This window comes from Bos javanicus, chromosome 27, assembly GCF_032452875.1.
Source record: "Bos javanicus breed banteng chromosome 27, ARS-OSU_banteng_1.0, whole genome shotgun sequence".
Lineage (NCBI taxonomy): Eukaryota > Metazoa > Chordata > Mammalia > Artiodactyla > Bovidae > Bos > Bos javanicus.
The window spans coordinates 13061499-13084228 of NC_083894.1; the positions used below are offsets into that span (position 1 = coordinate 13061499).

Here is a 22730-nt window from a genome sequence, read left to right on the forward strand (position 1 = left end):
AATAATTATAATTTAGAGTTAAACAGCATTTTAAAGTATTAGCTAGCACTCTAAGTGCTTGAAAATATTAAGTCATGTCATCCTGATAAATGTGTGGGAAGGTTTCATTTTCTTCTCACCTTTTTAAAGGCGAAGTGATCAAAGCACAGAGAGACTGTGCGTCTCCCTCAAGGTTACACAGACACAGCTGTTACGTGGTGTAGCTGGAGTTCATTCACAGGCAGCTGGGCTTCAAAACCTGCTCTTTCAGCATCTTATAAATGTGGATAGCACAAGTAACACCAACCGGAACAGTAACCCTAAGGGTGCTGTGACAGCGTGGAGGGTTCGTGTCAGAGCCCAGCCTGGGTCTTCCCTGAACCTGTAACGTGTGCTATCGCGGGGCTCACCCGTTGACAATTACATATAGAAGATCCACCCAAACTAGAGTTCAAAGCCAAAGCAGAGCTATAAGCTCCTCAAATATCTCCTCAAAGAAACTGAAATATGCATTTTACAAGATGAAATTCAAATCCAGCTTTCAAGGAGCTCTGGAACACCCTCTCATTGAAGTCCCCTGGCCCCTTTGACAGCTCATCTGGAGTGGAGGACTGTTCCCTGAACTTCAGAGCCCCAAGCATTCACCCCACCACTCATTTGCTCTTCAGTGCACAGTGGCTCCCATGCAGAGTCTATCAGATGTTCAAATCTTAGTCTTTTGGTTAAAAAATGATTTTTTTTTCTTTCAGTAAAGAAATACTGATCTGTGGGCATAGATTGCCACATAGCACAGTTGAATTATTTTTTCTAATATATATATTTATTTTATTGATTTGGCTGCACTGAGCCTTAGTTGCAGCATGCAAACTCTTAGTTGTGGCATGTGGGATCTATTAATAGTTCCCTGACCAGGCATCCAACCTGGACCCCCACCCCAGGAGCTCAGTCTTCACCACTGAACCACCAGGGAAGTCCCTGAATTACTTTTTATTCCCCAACACTCTGTGCATACATATTTGCTCCAGTATAGACCAGCGTCTCTATATCTCTTAGAGAATGACAGCCATTCCTTGACTCCCACACTGTAACTCAATTCTTTCAATAGACCTTGATCTGGCCCCTTGAGAACAAATGCAATAGCTTTCTTTCCCTTCACTTTCCTTTTTCTGATAATTATATCAATTATCTCTTAGTCAACCAGGTTCAAAGCCTAAAAGTGATCTCTGACCTATCTTTGTCTACCTTATATCCTCCATGTATTTTTGTTTCTTTTTTATTTTCATTTTTTGGTAAGGAAAAAAAAAAAGAAGAAAAGGGAGGAACAGAGAGAATCAGACTCATTGACACTTGGAAACCATTGCAAAGGATTATAGTGCTAAAATGAAAGCTAAATGCTAAAACTCAAGGAATGGATTCATTTGATTAATGGCTGTGATTGCTGCTTAAAATTACTAAGTAAAATGTAAAAACAAAGAACCCATGCATTTTTTCCCCTTCAACAGAACCAGAAACAAGTATTTGTAAATTCACACAATGGTAAACATAACTGTGGGCTCTGGGAATATGGTGTGGCCTAAGTTTGTCCTACCCTTAATCTAATTATTATCATTTGTGATCCTGGAATTAGCAACAGGGAACAAGTGGAAGGAGCTTTAAACAAGACAGAAAGATGGCAAGTCTTAGATAAATTCACAAACGTTTCACTCTTCATAAAGATGAATATAATTTTTTTGCTTTTACTACTAGCTGCTGCTGCTGCTGCTAAGTCACTTCAGTTGTGTCTGACTCAAAAGACTCTAAGTGGACTCGTCAAATAAAGTTCAGCTTAACACACTGCTGGGGTAGACTTTTACGATCATTAAGATTTTTTTTTCCATGTAATTATTTTAGATTAGCAGTAATCCCTTGGCACAGTGCATCTCAATATCTTTAGAGTTTCAGAATTAAAATCACGCACAAAAAATATCAGATCAAGTTTTTTTCCCAGTTTACATATATCATTTATTTTGTTTTAGGGTTCCTACTCTTCTAAGACAAAGTGATTTCAAACTTCTGTGCATCCAAGAAAACTGAGGAACTCTCCAAAGAAAAGAAGGTAAGTCCTGGGAACAAAACTGTCTCCAAATCCATCAAATAAAGACAAAAAGGCCTTCATAAAATATATAACTCGTTCGTCTTGATAAACATGACACCTGGGCCAAGCTGCAGTGTACTTGGTGGTGGTGGTTGTTCAGTCGCTCAGTCATGTCTGTCTCTCTGAGACCCCATGGACTGCAGCACCCCAGGCTTCCCTGGCCATCACCATCTCCTGGAGCTTGCTCAAATCGATGTGCATTGAGTCGGTGATGCCATCCAACCGTCTCATCCTCTGCTGCCCCCCACACCTTTTGCCTTCAATCTTTCTGAGCATCAAGGTCTTTTCCAGTGGCCAGAGTATTGGAGCTTCAGCACCAGTCCCCCCAGTGAGTATTCAGAATTGATTTCCTTTTGGATTGACTGGTTTGATCTCCTTACAGTCCAGGGACTCTCAAGAGTCTTCTCCAGCATCACAGTTCAAAAGCACCAAGTAATGTGTACTTGGAAGCACATTACTAATGCTGTTAACCTCCATAAATTCACTGTCAGCAATGATTCCAAAAAGTGGAGTTAAGCTAGTTTTTATGCTGTTTCTGATTAAATGAAAGCAATGGCATTTCTTACAGGTTTTTTTTTTTTTTTTAATTAGCTGGATGAGGACATCCTAAAATATATAGACTCTGCTTTTTTAACTAGAATTTCCTCCCAGAATGGAATAGACCAAACACAGTGGATTATAGAGTGTGTGTGTTTCCCCACTTTGTAAGTGATTTGGAAGCTCTCTTGTTCTCAGAAAGTCTTAATCCTTTCTGAGCAGCGCTTACATGGCAACCTTAGAGAATTAAACTTGTACCTGGTTATTTTTGTTCTCCTCTGGATATAGCTCAGTGCGTTTTCTCAATGGTAACCATGGTCGAGTAATTTAAAGCTTTTGAACCTTGAGAACAGTTTCATTTAAAACCACATTCTGAGGGATTTCCTCAAAATGAAAAGTGTTTTCTACTAGAAAGCTATAAAAGAATTTACAATAGAAAACCTGATAAGTGTCCTGCTCAGGATGTGTATACAGTGGCATGCCTAAAAGATCCGGTTTCCCAGAGTAAATCATTCAAAAAGTGCCTGACTGTTTGGCTTACTGGGTTGAGTTCTTTGAGTATCTTTGACTTCACTTGATTAATGGCTTGTTTCTTCTTTTAATACAAACCTCAGTAAAATTTTCCTCTGGAGAAAGGGATTTTCCAGATTATGAAATAATTATGAAACACAAATATATAAGAATGACAACATATTAACATTGGAAAACTTGAATTACTTGCACATATTTCTTTTTGATACTCTCTTCAGTCAACAACAATATATGTTCTTTTTTAAAATGAAAAAAGAATCTTTGAAAAAATTTAGAGGTGAAGTGCCTACATCTTGAATCTATGACAGTAGCAACAGTTGTGTCACTGATAATTTTATATCTAGGTTGCTAGATTTGAATTGATTTTATATCCAAAACAAGCAATCTGTTTTTTCCCCCTGCATTAAAACTGATACAAATTTAGTACTCACAGAAGAGGTTTTTTTCTTTTCAGCTTAGAGAAGGGCAAATAGAAAATAGAAGGGATATTTTTTAACAATGAAGTTATGGTCTAATTAGTTATATGTGTTGCATATGATAGTAGCAAATACTCTTGTTTTCTTTTAATGTTCCTTTCAGGCACTTATTTTTTTGCTTTTCAGGTAAGGGTGTTTCAAAGAACGGTGGCACAAGAGTCCCTTAATAAAAGTTCTTGTGGACACACATAGACTTCCTTACATACTCAGTAATTAACCAAAGCGGAAATAAAACTCTGGAGTGAATAGCTGTTGTATTCCACCTCTTGCATGCAGGATAATTTTTTCCCTTGATCTCAGTTTAAATAGTGGTGAGATTCCTCTGTTAAGATAAAATAGACATATTTATATGTCTAATGCAAAATAAATGGACATATTTATATGTCTAATACAAAATAATTTATATGTCTAATAATATAAAATAGACATAATTTTGCATCATGCATTTTCCTCAGTAGCTGTTAAGATTATCTCTAAGAATTTTAGCAGTATATTTTGCACAATCCATGAAATCAAAGACCCTTGGAATATATGTGCGATAGATAGACAGACAGATTAGATGAGAAGTGTTTTATCTAAGTTGCTTTGCTGCTATTTTCCTCAAATTTCCCTCCTGACTTTTCATTCACATGTGAACCATGACAAAGGCTGTGAAAAACTTACCCATACACTTTGATAATAGACTTCAAGTAAATTACATTTTTAGGACAAGTTGTCATGGAATTATTCTGGAATTCCTAGCTCGCATTATGAATGGGAGCTACACACTTAGTTTCAGACACCTTAAGCTGAAATGTAATCATCTATGTATTTTTTCCTATAAAAAGATAACTCAATATTCAGGGCAAAAGCAATACTTGGTTCTCTGAAACCCACCATCGATGAGATTCCTTCGGATCTTCCGCATTTCACCCTAGAAAAAGCTCTTTCTATGGATGCCTCTATCATAAAGCAGGTAAACCTCCCCTTGTCTTGTAAGTACCCTCTCTTCAAACCCTTCTCTTCATGTAAAGCACTCTTTCCATTTCAGGAGGTTCTCAATGACAACCATTTAGTCTTCAGTAGCTAACATATAAACTCCAATGTTTAGTGCTCCTCCGAGATTCACAATGAATGGTAACTTTTCATAGGAGATAGTTGCTGCTATGGAGATAGGCCATTGCCTTAAAAACACATGTATAAGCATGTATCTTGATGAAGAAACAAAAGGTGTCTTGCACATACCCCCCAAATCTCCCTAAATCAGGCAACCAACTACCTATTTTCTAACCTGGGAAAGACATCCCAACCAAACCAAAACAAAACAGTTCTAAAAGAGTCTGTCTAAACTATATTCATCAGAAAGAGTTTTACTGTTCTGATTTAGACAAGATATCATGACTATGCTTTAGGGCATAGACTTTAGCTAATATTTTTCAGTGTGGTTGTAAATGTACTCAAATGTCCTTAGGTTCTCCAGATATTTTTTTATGAAACCCAACAAAGTTACATAAACATTTCCTATATTTAAAAAATTAAAAAGCAATGTTTTGCAAAAAGAGGACACATAAATATCACATAATTTCCCCATATAGAATCATGCTATTATTTAAAAGTTGGTAAGAAGGATGGAAAACATGTAAGATGTTAAGTGATCCATTTTAGAAGTGGAGACAAGGCATATCATAAAAAAACTGAAATCCAGTTGATAAGCCAAAGCTTATCATTTTTTAGGCAGTAAACTCCACCCTTTTCCATGGCTTTAGAAAACTGAACTCAAAATTCTAAAACCTTGGACTTGTATAAAGTTTTTATTATAATTTTTTTGTGCTCGATCAATATTGACCAAAAGAGAATGGGGAAAAACCAAGAACCCACACAGTAGTCAAACTGAATATTCCATCACTGTCCCAACTGGGATGAGACTCAGATTATATGACCATTTGGCAGATAATCTAAGAATTCAATGGAATGAAAGAAACAGCATAAATTAACAATGTCAAAAAAAAAAATCATCATAAGCCTTTTAGATGATTTTAAGTATCATTTTAAGTATCATTTATGCTTGTTGTTTTTTGGAATCAAAGATCATCGTGGCTGACCGCAGGTTTTACTTTTCGTCTGGGTGGTTTGGTATTTTGCGGACACAGCGTTTGATGCAAGAGAAATGTTAGGGCTTAAAATTTGTGAGATACTGGTAACTTTTCGCCGTGCTTCTTGGTCCCTTGCTCCTGCATAAGACGGCTTATCCCGGAGTCTGGACCTAAGCAGTGTGGTTCAAGGTGTCCTGTTTGGCCCAAGACTTGGGAAAGAATGATAGAGCTTTCTGAAGCTGCCAGTCTGATTTGAAAATCTGGGCAAGTCTGTACCCAAGGGAGCATTCAGGCTTATTGAGTGCTTTGACCATTCGTGTTTGCGTCTGACTTTATATATGCTAAGTACAATATCCGTGTCTGTCTTCTGTGATATTGCCAAGGTGACACTTGGCTTCAGTCTAAAAGAGGAGGGAGGGCATAAACAAATTTTCTTGTTAAAATATATAACCTATGGGGGAATAAGAACAAAAGACAAAGTGATTAGGGAAAAAATTTCCATTTATTTAGGTCACTATTTTTTTTAAAACCATGAATTAAAATTGAATAGTAAATTATTCTATTACAGAAAAAGAGCAAAATCAGGTTTTGGGGGGCTGTCCCAGGGCTAGTGAAAAAAAAACAGCAGAAATAGCTAATAAAGAAAATACATTAGCAGACTCACTTGAACACTGGCTAGAGAGCACGTCTGAAGTTGATTATTTCAGTTTCATCCTATATCAGCTATAAAGCACTGCTCTCACAAAGTTAAGGTTGCTGGATATTTCAAGGGCCCTTATAAATATCACAGTGTAATTATTTTTGTACCTGGATAGGAGCCATAAGGTATGCTGATGTCACACATCATTTTCTCCACAAGTGTGTGGCCTGGTCGTTGTGTCACGAGTTGGCATTTACATAGGTTTGCACCAAAAGGGTTTCCCTGCTGTCTCAGATGGTAAAGAATCTGCCTGCAATGCAGGAGAACAGGGTTCTATCCCAGGGTTGGGAAGATCCCCTGGAGGAGGACATGGCAACCCCACTCCAGTATTCTTGCCTGGAGAATCCTCATGGACAAAGGAGTCTGGTGGGCTACAGTCCATGGGGTCACAAAGAGTTGGACATGGCTGAGTGACTAAGCCCACACAGCACAACAGAATGCTGGATCCTTGGAGAACACCAGGGGGTGTCTGTGCCGGGGCTGAAACAAGTCTTCATCCCCAAGAGGGTTTATTCTTGTCCCAATTTCTCCCACCACCAAATTCTTGGCCCTATAGGATTGTGAGTATCTTCTGTCTGTGGTAAAGCCATGGTTGTGGAAATGCACAGCCTCGTATAAAGTGATGACCCTCTGCTGAGACCAGACCACTCGCATTACAGCTTGTGGACCAACCCACAGGGATCCACCTAAGAAACTGATCTTTAAAATGCCATCAATAGACAACACTTAGGAGGGAGGCCAAGCCAGATAATAGATTTGCAAAGGAGCAAATCTTCTGTTTATTGACTCAGGAATCAGAAAATATCTCCCCAGGGATTACATGGATATTGTTTTGCTAATAGGTGGTACTGATTTGCCTTCAGTTTTCCAAACAGGAAAAATAAATACATACAATGCCTCAGAGGATGTAGTTTGATGTAATGATAGACCTTGGAACTTACTAACTTAGGCTTAAATTTTTATTCTATTCCTTCTGACCTTGAAAACTTGGCAATGAGAATTCACTTTGCAGTTGCTTAATCTGTAAAAGGGAAATAATAAACCCCTCTACTGTTAGTTCTGGGCCTCCCAGGTGGCTCAGTGGTAAAGAATCCGCCTGCCAGTGCTGGAGACACAGAGTCAATCCCTGGGTCAGGAAGATCCCAAGAGGAGGAAATGGCAACCCACTCCAGTGTTCTTGCCTGGGAAATCCCATGGACAGAGAGCCTGGTGGGCTACAGTCCATGGGTACGCAAAGAGTCAGACTCGACTGAGTGACTGAGAGCGAGTGAGCAACTATTATTTTATGAAGAGAAAATGTGGCTAACATATCAAGGTAGTACTTATATATATATATATATATATATACATATATGAAATGTTCAATAAGTTATCTGTTATTATTATTTAAGGTAATTAGTTTACAAAAGCCACGTGTTCTAGAACAAGTTTCTGTTTTGAACTTCCTCTTCTAAGATCCATTAGTTAAAGGATAGAGTGCAGATATTTTCGACCTCATATTTTTATCATATTTATTGACAGAGAAGAAATGAAATCTAAACTTAACAAGTAGAAGAAAGAATAGAAATAGGCAATGCTGAGAATATTTTTTTTACTAGAGCAGCCACATTCAGGCAAGCCTCATCCCACCTCTTGAATCAGACTGCAAAGGGAAGATTTAGGGAGGTGCAAGCACCCGACTCCAGTACCCTTGCCTGGAGAATCCCGTGGACGGAGGAGCCTGGTGGGCTGCAGTCCATGAGGTCGCTACAAGTCGAACACGACTGAGCGACTTCACTTTCACTTTTCACTTTCATGCATTGGAGAAGGAAATGGCAACCCACTCCAGTGTTCTTGCCTGGAGAATCCCAGGGACGGGGGAGCCTGGTGGGCTGCCGTCTATGGGGTCGCACAGAGTCAGACACGACTGAAGCGACTTAGGAGCAGCAGTAGCAGCAATGAATGTTGAAGGTTTTGCCTCAGGAAGTGTAGCCAATTGCCAGTGTTCGCTCTGGGCATATCTTTCTTGTTAGGTCCTAAACAGAAGGCTTGCTGTATGGAAGATTACCAGAAGTAAATAAGCTTAACAAAGAGGAGTGTTAGAACAGCTAGCAAAAAAAAACTTAAGTGTCCGTGTCTAGCTTCAGAGAACTCCAGCAGGAAAAAAGGCGGGTGTCATTCTGCATGCTGCTCTGTCCCTGACGCTGGCCAAATACTCTGTGTCAATACACAGTGAAGGTTCCATAAGTATGTGTTGAATGGATGAATAAATGAGCGATTTTCCTGGAAAATAATATTCTAGGTGGTCTCTCTTCTAGGAGCTCAGAGATGACTTCCAACAGTCACAGCATAGTTATAACCTTGTGTGGAAACATCCACTCAGCATGTTTTGATCTTGACTATTCGTGAATGTATTTCTAACTTTGGACACAGCCACTCAGCACACTTTGACTATGACTACTAGTGCCTTTGCTCTCCATGTTCCTGCTGTGTGTGTCTATCTCCAGACTGAGCCGGATTAGAATAAATCTACTTGGAGATCTTTCGATGGATGTCCTTTACAACTATGAAGTTATTTATAAGGGGTAGTTTTCCATAGCTAATGTATTTCTTAATTTGTGAGCCTGACCACATAAGAAATGTAATAGCAAAAAAAAAAAAGAAATGTCATAGCAATGATTCCAGTGATCCATGCAGCCAGCAGTGGCCCTGAGGAATAGTCTATGTGAGATTGTGGTTGTCACTCAGATATGACATAAATAAACTTCTTCAAAGCACCTTATAATTCACCAAAAGTTTCTCATATCAGAATTTATTTAATCATGTTGAATGTTATAAGCTAAAAGTAACTTCTCATAGATGTTCCCCCAATTTTAGCGACTTTTTATTGTACAAATTTAGATATTAAAGAGTTTAAATGGTAATAACTATTAAACAGTGATAAAATATGATTGTTTCAGAAAGGGATTGTTACCCAATATCAAAATATTTTTAAGTAGTAACTATTACAAGTATAGGTGAATAATCAAAGAATAATACCAATGTCATAAATGTTTACCTATTTCTATACCTTCTTTTTGTCTTTTTGTTCATTCCCCTGAGAATAGTATTTCCCTAGTTCCAGATTTTGTGATGTTTGCTTTATTCAAATACATCAGATAATCACCTTCCTTGTTGATCTGCAATATCTAAATGATACTAATATTGATAAATTGTTTCACTACAGCAATTTCCTACAAGAGTCAGATGTCAAAAAAAAACTCTGACTTGTGAACATAATAAAACTCAGTTGAATTAACAAAGGTGACTTCAGTTGAATAACATGTTCAGGGTAAAAGATATTTTTTGTACCTCTATAAAGGGAGCTTTTATCTTTTCACACATATATCATTTAAGCACCGAAGGAAAAAAAATCCCTCTCAGACACTGTTTATTGAAGAAAAAATTTCATGAGAGCCAATCTCATTTTTCCAGCAGTGCCAGCAACCTACCATTCTAAAAGGGGAGCAGGTGATGCTTTTGAAAATACTGCCTGCATGTTGCGACACGTTTATTTAAAAATACTGTTTCTATTATTCTTGAGCACCTCAAGTAAAACCTCATTGTCAGTGGTGTGATCACCAGGCATGGTAAGTTGTTTTCATGCAAGCAGTTCAAACCCTCCTCTGATGTGGTCAATTAGGGGAGCTTTATATAACTCCTTAGGACCAACTAGGGGGACTTTTGCTGTGACTTTTTTTTTTTTTTAATATAATTGGGTTCTCATTCCTCCTGACCTACTTAGCATGGGGGAGTCAGCCATCAGCTGGTCTTTCTCACAGTCACTCAAGGAGACTTGGGCAGTGGGGACTGGCAATTTGTATGCCGGCCTCTGTGTGCGTCTATTTAAAAGTCCAGCTATAGATCTACCCATCATCCACTCTCTCTATTCAATTACTCACCATCGACACACTTCTTGAACAAAAGTTCTTTGGTGTGAGCATGATCTTAGACTAGATTTATACAAAGTGCAATAGCCCTTTATCTGAAGAATAAGGTGTGTAAAGAGAACCCTGGATCAGCACTCTATCTTCTGTATCAGACTTTGACCTCGAGACCTACCCTGATATAGTTTGTAGCCAGTTTGAAGAGCTTCTTTCCTCTCTCCTGGAAAGGGACCATGGGAGGGAGGCAAGCAGAGAAAGAGCTCTGGCTATTCTTCTCTTCGGAGCGGTCAGCAGCCCCAGTGCTTCTTGGAATTATCCCCGTCATCCTCCACTCCTGTTCCAACACCACCCATCAGATTCAGCCGGGAAGTTCAGCATGCAAAGTGTGAGCGTACAAAGTATCTTACATATGTGAGTTGTATGCCTGCTCTTGATGGATGTTTAAGGTCACAATTATATTAAATGCCACATCTCAAAATCAAGGTAGAGTGGCACTCAGAGAGAAATCTGATGACTACTTAAGAGAAAAAAGGAAACTCTGAGAAGGATTTGAGTGTCAGTAAGAGGTGACTGCATCTTAGTCTGAATGGTGTTTATTTATCTTTCCTCTGTGTGTGAGATAGGTGAGTATATATAAATATCTCTGAGGGAGTAGCATGAATAGATCAGGGGACAATAGAGAAATGGTATTGATCCTTTTAGACTAATAATGTTAAAACTCAGACATTGAAGAGAGTAGTGTTTTTATAAAATATTAATTGATTTATAATATTGTGTTAATTTTTGCTATACAGCAAAGTGATTCAGTTACATATATACATATTGTTTCCATGTTCTTTTCCATTATGGTTTATCATAGAATATTGAATATATTTCTCAGTGCTAAACAGTAGGACCTTGTTGTTTATCCATGTTAGATATAATAGTTTGCATCTGCTAATCCCAAATTCTCAATATTTCCCTCACCCATCCCAGAGTGAAGGTTTTGTCTGGCCTGCTTTTGAGAAAATTGGCTTAAAGGAGAAACTGAGCCCTGAAAGGCTAGGGCACACCCTTAAAAGTAAGTTAATTTATTGTCCTATGGCATTGCCCTATGTCCTTGAAGGGATACAGAAAATGCATCAAACACATGTCCAACCTGACCTGCCAAGAGCTTTCAGTCTGTTAAGGGAAGTAAGTCATAAGCAAAATATGCCAAATACAGTGATTCATTGACACAGTAGAGGTTCACCTGACATGACATGGGAATTAAGAGGAAGAGGGAGATAAGTGCAGAAAGAAAGTTCTGTTATTGAAAGCATTTGCCACAGGGATGTTCAAACGGTCTGCAGAGATGACTTTGAGCCACTGAAGGTTACAGTGGCCGGTGGAGGGACCTAAAATGCCCACATTTTGTTGTGGGCTTAGTTCATGTCTGCACTTGGTATGCCAATTGGTGTCACAGAGAGAGGTATTTTCGAAGACTCATGAGGCGACTGTTAAAAGCAAATGAAGCATTTTTTCTGTTCTTAAAAAGCATCATTTAGAGAAAACCATAATTCCAAAAGATACATGCACTCCAGTGTTCATTGCAGCACTCTTTGTAATAACCAGGGCATGGAAGCAACCTAAATGCCCATCAGTAGATAAATGGATAAAGAAGATGTCGTACATGCATACAATTTATCAGTTCAGTTCAGTTACTCAGTCGTGTCCAACTCTTTGAGACAGCATGGACTGCAGCACACCAGACCTCCCTGTTCATCATCAACTCCCAGAGCTTGCTCTAATTCATGTCCACCAAGTTAATGATGCCATCAACCATCTTATCCTCTGTCGTCCCCTTCTCCTCCTCTTCCCAACATCACGGTCTTTTCAAATGAGTCGATTCTTCCTAACAGGTGGCCAAAGTATTGGAGCCTCAACTCCAGCATCAGTCCTTCTAATGAATATTAAGGACTGATCTCTGTTAGGATGGACTGGTTTGATCACCTTGCAGTCCAAGGGACTCTAAAGACTCTTCTCCATCACCATAGTTCAAAATCATCAATTCTTCGGCACCCGGCTTTCTTTATAGTCCAACTCTCACATCCATACATGACTACTGGAAAAACCATAGTTTTGACTACATGAACCTTTGTTGGTAAAGTAACGTCTCTGCTTTCTAATATGCTGTCTAGGTTGGTCATAGGTTTTCTTCCAAGGAGCAAGTGTCTTTTAATTCCATGGCAGCAGTCACCTTCTGCAGTGATTTTGGAGCCCAAGAAAATAAAGTCTGTCACTATTTCCATTGTTTCCCCATCTATATACTCAGCAATTTTTTTAATATGCCATTTGCAGCAACCTGGATGGGCCTAGAGAGTAGTCAGACACAAAAAGACAAATCATATGATATTGCTTATATATGGCATCTAAAAAAAAAAGGGTACAGATGAACTTGTTTACAATGTAGAAGCAGAGTCACAGATGTAAAAGCAAACATAGTTACCAGGGGATTAGTGGCAGGCGGGAATAAATTGGGAGGTTGAGACTGCCTTATACACACAATTATATATATAATGGGGGCTTCCTTGATGCCTCATATGGTAAAAAGTCTACCTGCAATTCTGTAAACCCAGGTTTGATCCCTGGGTCAGGAAGATTCCCTGGAGGAGGGCATGGCGACCCCCTCCAATATTCTTCCCTGGGAAATCCCATTGACAGAGGAGCCTAGTGGGCTATAGTCCATGGGGTTGCAAAAAGACAGACATGACTGAGCAACCAACACTTTCACTTTCTTTTCATATATAAAATAGATAAGTAATAAGAACCTCCTGTAAAGCCCACAGAATTCTACTTTGGTCTATATGGGAAAAGAATCTTTTATAAAAAGTATGGATGTGTGTGTGTGTGTGTGTGTGTGTGTGTGTGTATAACTTATTCACTTTGCTTATACACCTGAAACTAACACAACATTGTGAATCAACTATACTCCAATTTTTTTTAAACAATTAGGGAAATTTGAACACTGAATACATATTTGATAATAGTAAAAAAATTGCTAATTGTGTGATAATATTATAAATTATATCATTACTATATATTATAATATATAAAATGTATTATAAAGTTTAAAGATACAAATCTTTATTTTAAAAAAATCATTTATTCACTCAAGTATTTTCTAAAGTACCTACTTCTGAGACATGTCAAATAAATATGTTATTGTCTAGGCAAATAATTTATAGTTATAATAAAGATCAACCTGAATAGTACAATTTGATCATTTAAGATTTTAAAGTTTCACACTTTGAGTACTGAAGATTATTGGAATAGTTTAGTTACCTCTTCAGAAAGTCACGTCAGAGGTAAAGCACCGAGGGTTATCCTAAATGTCATCCTGTTTATTCGCTCAGGTCAGTGGTACCCAATGGGGACAGTTTTGCCCCTCTGGAGACAGTTGATAATTTCAGGATCCATTTTTGGGTGTCACAGCTTGGGGGAATGGGGTGGGGAGGGTGATACTGGCATTTAGTGGGTAGAGGCCAGGGATGTTGCTAAACATTTTTCAATGCATAGGACAGCCTTGTAGGATCACAAATTAGCCAGGCTCAAATGTCAATACTACCAAGGTTAAAAAACCCTGACTTAACTTCTCCTTTAATCATTAATTTCAAACCCCATAAACGATGAATGTTCTGCATAGAGAGGCCTGATATTCATCTACCCCCTGTAAAGGAACAAGCACCCCAGAAAGATAACCAGGGGACCTGGCTAGATTTCAATCATGTCACTGGAAGCAAGAGAAAATTGTCCCAAAAGTTGGAGGGGAGAAGGAGGAGATAAACCAGAATGCAGACTTCACTGGCTGGAGAAGTGGGCAAGCTGAGAGCCCAGTCAGTTGGCTGGATGTGGGCTTGCAGACATCAGCACCCACATGAGAGCTGCATTTGAAGCATCATTTCTCAAGGGGCAGCTACGCTGGTAGTGGCTCGCCACCCATTGCTGCCTGTTCATTTGCAGCGAAGACGGAGATTGTCTTCTTTTCGAAGCTGCCAAGCATGCTTCTTTGACACTCCATGCTTTCATTCAGACCTTCACCCCAGAGTCCATGCTCTGAGGTCTCCCCATTGGTCCTGACCCCAAGGGCCCAAGCACCATATTTCCCACCCTTCTTGGCCTTCTCCCAACTGAGATCTCTGCTCTGGGCCACTGAGTCACAATATGGTCACAAGTCTTATTATCAGCGGTGCATCGGGAGCACTAAGCTTCTGTAAACTAAGGATGGGGATGTTTTCCCACACCCTTGTTTGTATTCATGGTGATCAGACTCTGGTTCCACTAGGACGTGTGTGCGTGCGTGCATGCTAAGTTGGTTCAGTTGTGTCCGACTCTGTGCATTAGGACATTATGGCACAAATAGACTTTTATAAAGTATCCTGAAAATCTAAATGAGGCTTTGTGTTTGTGTATTTCATTGTGTTTTTAAGTCTCAAAGACCGGGTTTAAAGGTGGCATTTTATAGAATTCCTTGGTGGTGCAGTGGTTGGGACCTTGTGCTCTCACTGCCAGGCACCCACCCAGGTTTGATCTCTGGTTGCGGAATTAAGATTCCTCAAGCCACATGGTGCAGCCAAAAAATAAAATAAAGATGGCATTTTAACGAGATTTCCTATGACCACATGATACAAAACACTCCCAGGCCGCCTCAGGCAATATTAGGGCTCTCCTACCAACAGAAAAGGTAAAGGGATTTATGGTGAAGAACACATTTCCCTCTCATTATCTCATTTGTTTCTCATATGAGCCCAGGAAAGCTGGGGCTCTTTCCTTGCCGAGCCTGACATTGAATGGATGTACAACAGAGCTGATAAATTAATGAATGTCCAAAGTTTTTGAAAATGATAAAACACTCAGATCATTAAAATGACTTCGCCCATGAGTCACAGTTTCTTAGTGATGGATCCAGAGCCCTGGGCAGCTGAGTCCTCATCTGGGGCTCTTTCACGCGACATCTCTGGACCTGTCTTGACCAGGACAGACACACAACCATAGTATCTACAAGGGGGACAAAACTTTCCTGGATTCCAGACTGACCAAGTCACTTCATAGAGAGCACTCTTTTAGAAGTGGTTCTGTATACCTGAGTTGTGCCCGATCGCCTTGCACACCTTCAAGTGGGGAGGTCATTTAAGAGCAATTCCATCGGAGACAGCTCTCCTGCTCTTCAAGGCAGGGGGACCCTGCCTTTGATTTATTTTGTGTCCCACCACAGGGCTGAGTACACCCTAGGGGTATTTAATCTGTTGACTTGAATTGATCTTGGAGGCTGGGCTTGGCCCGATGTGAACTTTCACACTGTAGGACTCAGCAGGTCATTGGAACTGATTTTGGTTGAAATCCAAGCCCTCTGACAGCTCGAAGCAACTCTCTCTGAGGTCCGTGGGTCTGGTCAAAAGATCATAGCTTTGACAATAGAGGCTGTTAAAGCAAAGACATGCTCTTCCTTCAAAATTTGTGGGCTGAAGATACAAGATGATCTAGCGGCAGTTACATTGATCTCCTGCTCGAAAAACAGTGTTGCCTGAAGAGTAAAGTGCAAAGTCTATAGCCCAGTATTCTGATCCTAAAATTTACCTGTTCAATTTTTCTCTCAATACTCATCTTCATCTTCCAAGTGCTTCAAGCCAAGCTGAACCATTTTCATAACTCTTTGTAAGAAACTCTTACCATTTGCTTTCCCAGAAATAGCCGGTCTCTCTCTCTCTCTCCCTCCTGCATCCATCCATCCCATCCTTTCTCTCCTCCTTCCCCACCTCCCCAGCCATCCCTATATAACCCACTCTGTCTGATTCATTCACTCTTCTGCTCAACAAATATTTATTATGTATCTACTATGTGTCAAGCAATAGACACAATTCTGGGCATACAGGACTGATCAAGAGTCAAGGTCACTTATAGAGTTTAAATGCTTCAGCAGCAGCTTACATGAAACACATTAATTAATTAAATACTTAAAAAGTGTGATGTATTGTTAGGAAGGACATTCACAGGATCCTATGACAAAATAACAAGAGACCCTTAGAATCACGGGCAATTCTCTGAGGGATGTCATTCAAACTGAGAGCTAGGAAAGAGCAAAAGGCAGCAAATATGACTCCGAGGTGGGGAAAACTCCACCTTTCAGGATGTTTCCATGAACAGCCTGAACACGTGGGCTATTTTCCCACCACCAAGCTGCCCACTCTAGCCTTCAGGTGAAAATAGCACTTCCTTCCTTGAATTCCGATGGACCGTGTCTGTTCTTCCCTTGTGATATGTCTACTTTCATTTGTCTCACCCTCCCCGCCCCGAGGGCAGCATGCATGTCAAATTCACACTAAAAGTCCCCCTGGCAGAGCCACGATGACCCTCACCTCTTTCTATCCACTTTGCCACACACATCAATATTCTCAAAGCTGATTCAATAGAATGGAAGCTCAATACTCAACAGAGGCTGAAGAACTTTCTTCGTGGGGCTGGCAAGTAACATGATCCATACTCTGTTCTTTCACAGACAACAGTCCTAACTGTCTTGGTCAAGTAGGAAATGACATAATACTGGGATGTCTTATAGAATTGAAAAGTGGTAAGCCATTTGCCACTCTGGTAATCAAAAGGACATAATTCTAGGGGCATGTGGGCAAGGGTTATAAACCCATATGATCTAAGTTGGAATGCAGAAATGTGTGTATACAATATATGTGATTAATGAAAGCAGAAAGTATTGAAGGAAGACAAATAAAACAAGTGTGTTAAAAAATTCCTGCACAGGATAAGAATGCAGGCTTTATGAAGCCATTCGAAGTTACTGGTAACTAGAAGAGTTAAAAACCATAGCATGAAAATTGGTTTCATAAAAGCACAGTGTTCTGCAATTGCCTTGTTATGATATTGAATTCTACTTGAGTAAATTAGGAGTGGTGTTCTCTTGTTTAGCTGTCATTAAAGAACTCAGTGGTAAATGTCAGTCTCCCCACCAAGATCCCACTGAGTTTTGTGAAATTCTCCAAAAACCTCTCCAACAGGAGAATTTATAAACTCTGCATGTTCGACCATCTTAATGTGCGAAGCTGACTGAGAGATCTAAGACTAACTGTACGCAGCTCAATTCCAATTTGTTTGTTTTTTAACAATGTCTTTGACACGTTACATTATGTCACGTTCCAATCTGAGGGAAAATTACTTCCTGTGTCCAACAAGAAATACATTTTAAGAATCGTGCCAACTACACTGTTATTTTCCTTGCTGTTTTCAATGGCAGGCACTTTGCCACATCTTCTCTCTGCAGAAGATCATTTATCAGGAACAGAAGTTGTTCCTAGTAAAACAGCCTGGCTTAGGCTGGCATCCCTCTTACCTGCCCACCTCTGGTTGCAAATCAAAGTGTTTTGCATTTCACATTATATAATCAGCCTTGAAAACACCCCACAACATGAGCCCCAAGAGTGATATTGGAAAGTTTGCAAATATTCTTTTGAAGAAAGGGACAGATCCTTTAGTCTGAGCTAAATGCAGGTAGCTGCATGCCACATCCTCTCAAAACAGCAAATGTCCTTGTCTTTCATTTGTCTGTGCCCCTCCACGGTGTTATTCACAGTTAATTTTTAGCAGCATAGCGCAATCTTACAGGAGCAGAGAAACTTTGTTCACCCCAATCAGTGAACTGATAGAGAGGGGCGGGGGAAGAAGGGCTGGGAGGAAGAACAGAAATTCTTACAGAAGTTTGGTAATATCTAAAAGTGAGTTAGGGGTCCTAGTGAGATCCCTCCCTCTTTTAACAACAAAGTGCAGAGTAAAAGAATATGCTCGGCTTACTTTGTCTTCCTATTTTCTTTGATCGGAAAGAACAATCATATTTGGCTGATTTCTGAAGACTGCTCAGAATAGAGAGATCTCAGGTTGCCCCCATCATGGCCATCCTTGTCAACAGGAGGCATCCTGGTACTGACACCAACACCTGAAAACACTCAGATGCTTGTTGCTTTCTCTTTCATTTTAAAATCCACTGCTGGGAATTCTCTTTACACAATACATTGGATGATAAGTGTTTAGAGGAGGAATGGATCCTGAAGGAGGATAAAGCATGAACCTCAAAGGCTGTGAACAGACATGGGAGGAATCAAATATTTTAAGGTTAAAGTCGAAAATTTTATCCAGGGTGTAGAGAGATAGTGAAAGGAGCTGCAGAAAGAAAGGAAATAGATTCTGTCCACCCGAGTCCACATCTCTCCTTTGGACCTCTGGTTGATCCCGTGGCCCTCTCCCTACCTGTACGCCAGCTAGATTCATTAGGTAATCAGATAGTTGGACAATAAAAGACAATATAATTAGAAGAACTCATCACCTCAAAGGATTCCAGGATAAGCTGCAAATCCTCTTGAAGAATTTCTGCTGAGAAACTTAGCACCTTTGTATCCCAGATAAAGGCCTCAAGTTTTATGGGATAGTGCAGATTAATCGTTTTTTAAAAATCCGTTTTTAAAGATACGAATGTCACTGACTATGTTAAATATTTAAAAGAGCCGTCTTAACTAAAGCGCAGGATGGATTGCATGCATAATAAAGTCATAGAACAGGTTATAAGGACTTCAGACTTTGCGAATTCTTAATTTAGTGGGAGAGTAATATCTTAAAAGTTAGCTCCATGGGTCTTTTGATAATACGGTAAGATGGGTTTTGTTTTATTTTTAAGCAAGAACACGATTCCATTGGAATACATTTGATTTTATCTCCAAATAGGGTGAGTTCTAGGGTTGTAGATAGTTGTGTGGTTACCAGTTAATTGCACGTGAAAAGCAAGATATGGTGTATTTCCAGTTTAGAGCTATTTGCTGTATTTAGTGAAATACAAACTGCATTTTTTGAAATGCAAAAACTGAATTAGAAAAGGGTCGAAAAGCCAATAAGATTTTAGGTCTTATATTGACCGTACTTGATTTTACTCAATTTAGCAACTTACTGAATATATTTAATGAAATTCAGATTTGGTTTTGAGAGACTTGCTAGGAATACAGTAAAACTGGCCCCAGATAGAGGAAAAAAGTCACTATACTTTGAATATTAAGTAAATTGGTCACTAGCAAATGTGCTCTTGTATTATTTTATAAAGAGAGCCCTATAGTAAAAATAACAAATATATCCTACTTCTAGTATCTTTTTTATAATTGTGATTCAACTCTTCAATTATGTCTAAACCTCTAAGAAATAAATCAGTCCAGTTTTGAGTTGGTGTTTTCGTTCTCTAAGAAACTAAAGTTCCTAATCTTTGATTATTAAAATTTTCCTTTCCATTTATGAAGGACAACATTTTAATCTTTGAAGAAGCAAAATGATTTTGTGATAAAAAGCAGATGATAGAAATTAGAAATCATTTTCTCCCAGCTTTGAAGGAGCAAAAACAAATTTATTTTTAATTGGAGGATAACTGTTTTACAATATTGTATTGATTTCTGCCATACATCAACAGGAGTTGGCCATAGGTATACATATATCCCCTCCCTCATGAACCTCCCTCCCATCTCCCACCCCATTCCACCCCTCTAGGATGTTACAGAGCACCAGTCTGAACCCCCTGCATCATACAGCAAATTCCCACTGGCTCTCTATTTTACATATGGTAATTTACATATATCCATGCTACTCTCTCAGTTCATCCCTCCCTCTCCTTCCCCCACAGTGTCCACAAGTTGCTTCTCTATGTTTCTGTCTCCACTGCTGCCTTACAAATAGGTTCATCAATACTCATCTTTCTAGATTCCATATATGTGCATATATACATGATATTTGCAAAAAACAAAAATTTTGAGGAAGAAGTTATAGCACTTCCTTGCCTTTTTTTTGGAAGCTAGAGTCAGCTATGTGAAAATAGATCAGAAGTGGTATACAGAATCAGATGCTGAGCGTCTGGGGCAAAATTAAGGCAAAAAGAATTGTGAAGAAGTAGGATGAAAATGGAAAATTTAGTCCATTTTATAAGCAACTCAATGCGCTCTTCATGCTACAGATGCAATTTTAACTAGTATGACTTCAATTTATGATCTCCTTGATTTTTAAGAACAACAAACTTGATTATACTTTTTACCATATTGATTTCTGTAAGCTTTGTTCTGCCCTTACCCAAAAATTTTGAATTATTACAGTATTTGAGAACTGTATCACCAAAAGGAAGTTCATGTCAAAATTCCTAACCAGTTTTACCAGAATGCACATGAGGAATCACAATTTTTTTTTTTTTGCTGAGGTTGCTTTTTTATTTCAGTAAAATTTCTGAAACAGATATTGAGTTAATTTTACATAAAGAGGAACAAAGGTTTTGGCATCCAAGTGGAAGGCAAGTTCAACTGAAAGTATAAGTTACTGCACAGAAGTGCATCTATTCATTTTGAGGAAAATATTCCCGATACAATACTATGGTATTTTTTTAGGAGTAGCCTATGGGTTAGTTAGCAGTAAAGAATCACCTGCCAATGTAGGAAATGCTGATTTGATCCCCAGGTTGGGAAGATACCTTGGAGAAGGAAATGAAAACCCACTCCAGTATTCTTGCCTGGAAAAATCCCATAAACAGAGGAGCCTGGCGGGCTACAGTCCATAGGGTCACAAAGAGTCAGACATGACTGAGCGACTAAACAACAACAACAAATGGATTGCCCAGAACCGTCGTCTAAATACATTTTCTATACCAAATCCCATGTTTTCAAAGTTCAACTTGCTACACACACACAGAAAAACAAAAGATGAATTTTAAGATATCATACAGCTAAAATTTCAGATGTCAGTCAACCAAATGTTGCTGATGTTCACTTGCTATGGAATTAAAATTTTCAGAAATGACCTTGAAATATTAGAGGTCATATATACCAAACATTAAGAAGCATCTGCTGCATAGACACATATATGCATTACCTCTGCTTGTGACACCTGCAATTTATGGCATTGAAATGCATGTTAACTCACTAGCTGAGGGTCAAATATCCATGTTCCAACTCTGGAAGCTCAGGATATAGTTCAAAATATGTTTCTGAGGTGAGACTCACCAAATCAGGATTTCACTTGCATAATCCTATAAAATAGTCATTTTCTACAAAATGCCTATATTTGGGTTGCTCTGAGTTGTAGACCAGATCTCTTTCAGGGAAAGAGCAGGGCAGCCGTTGGAGATGGTATTGGAGCTGATTTTTGTCCTTTGATTTATCTTGGTCACCCCTAGTTCCTTACACAGCTTTCAGATTGCTACTGATGGGGAACTGGGTTCCCGGTGAAAAGCGATGGCTAAGTGGTGAAGGACGGTCCTTTTGGGTGATGTGCACAACTTTGGTGGCAGAGACAGTGATGGGCTAGGGACACTCAGGCATCTGGCTGCTCACTTTTCCATCTTGGTGCACTTCTGCCTTCCATCATCTGAAATTTAAAAACAAACAAACAAACAGCAAAGTTATTTAAAAATTTCTAAGTTGTTGGGTTCTTTTCTTTCTCGGGCTATTGCTTTAGACCTTGTGTGAATTTCACATATCAGTTTCAATTACCCTCCATACTGTACAATATGTTGATAAGTCATATCGCCATACTTGAGTATGTTTAAATTGTATTTTTAAAATACTTGTATTTTATACTTGTATTTTTTTTTAATTTTTATTACAGTATGGTTGCCTTAAAGTTTTGTGTTAGTTTGTACTGTACAGCTAAGTGAAACAGTTACACTCATACATATATTCCCTCTTTTTTGGATTTCCTTCCCATTTAGGTCACCACAGAGCACTGAGTTGAGTTCCCTGTGCTATACAGTAGGTTCTCATTTAGTTATCTCATTTATCCATAGTATCACTAGTGTATATATGTCAATCCCAATCCATGGTTCTATTTATTTAGTAATTGGCATAGGATTATGTGAAATCTTTAAAACCAGCCTCTTACTTACATTCTTCAGTTTCGTTCAGTTCAGTCACTCAATCGTGTCCGACTCTTTGTGACCCCATGAATCTCAGCAGGCCAGGCCTCCCTGTCCATCACCAACTCCTGGAGTTCAATGAGACTCACGTCCATTGAGTCAGTGATGCCATCCAGCCATCTCATCCTCTGTCGTCCCCTTCTCCTCCTGCCCCCAATCCCTCCCGGCATCAGAGTCTTTTCCAATGAGTCAACTCTTCGTATGAGGTGGCCAAAGTACTGGAGTTTCAGCTTTAGCATCATTCCTTCCAAAGAAATCCCAGGGCTGATCTCCTTCAGAATGGACTGGTTGGATCTCCTTGCAGTCCAAGGGACTCTCAAGAGTCTTCTCCAACACCACAGTTCAAAAGCATCAATTCTTCGGCGCTCAGCTTTCCTCACAGTGCACCTCTCACATCCATACATGACCACTGGAAAAACCATAGCCTTGACTAGACGGACCTTGGTTGG

General features: G+C 39.3%; 1 protein-coding gene across 1 annotated transcript in view; it reads left to right on the forward strand.

The window, feature by feature from the left end:
* Positions 1-22730, forward strand: part of TENM3 (teneurin transmembrane protein 3) — a 997728-nt gene that overhangs the window by 279551 nt on the left and 695447 nt on the right. The window contains exon 4 of the mRNA XM_061404118.1: positions 1995-2074. The gene's annotated coding sequence lies outside the window, so the exon portion shown is untranslated. The remainder of the gene's footprint in view (positions 1-1994; positions 2075-22730) is intronic.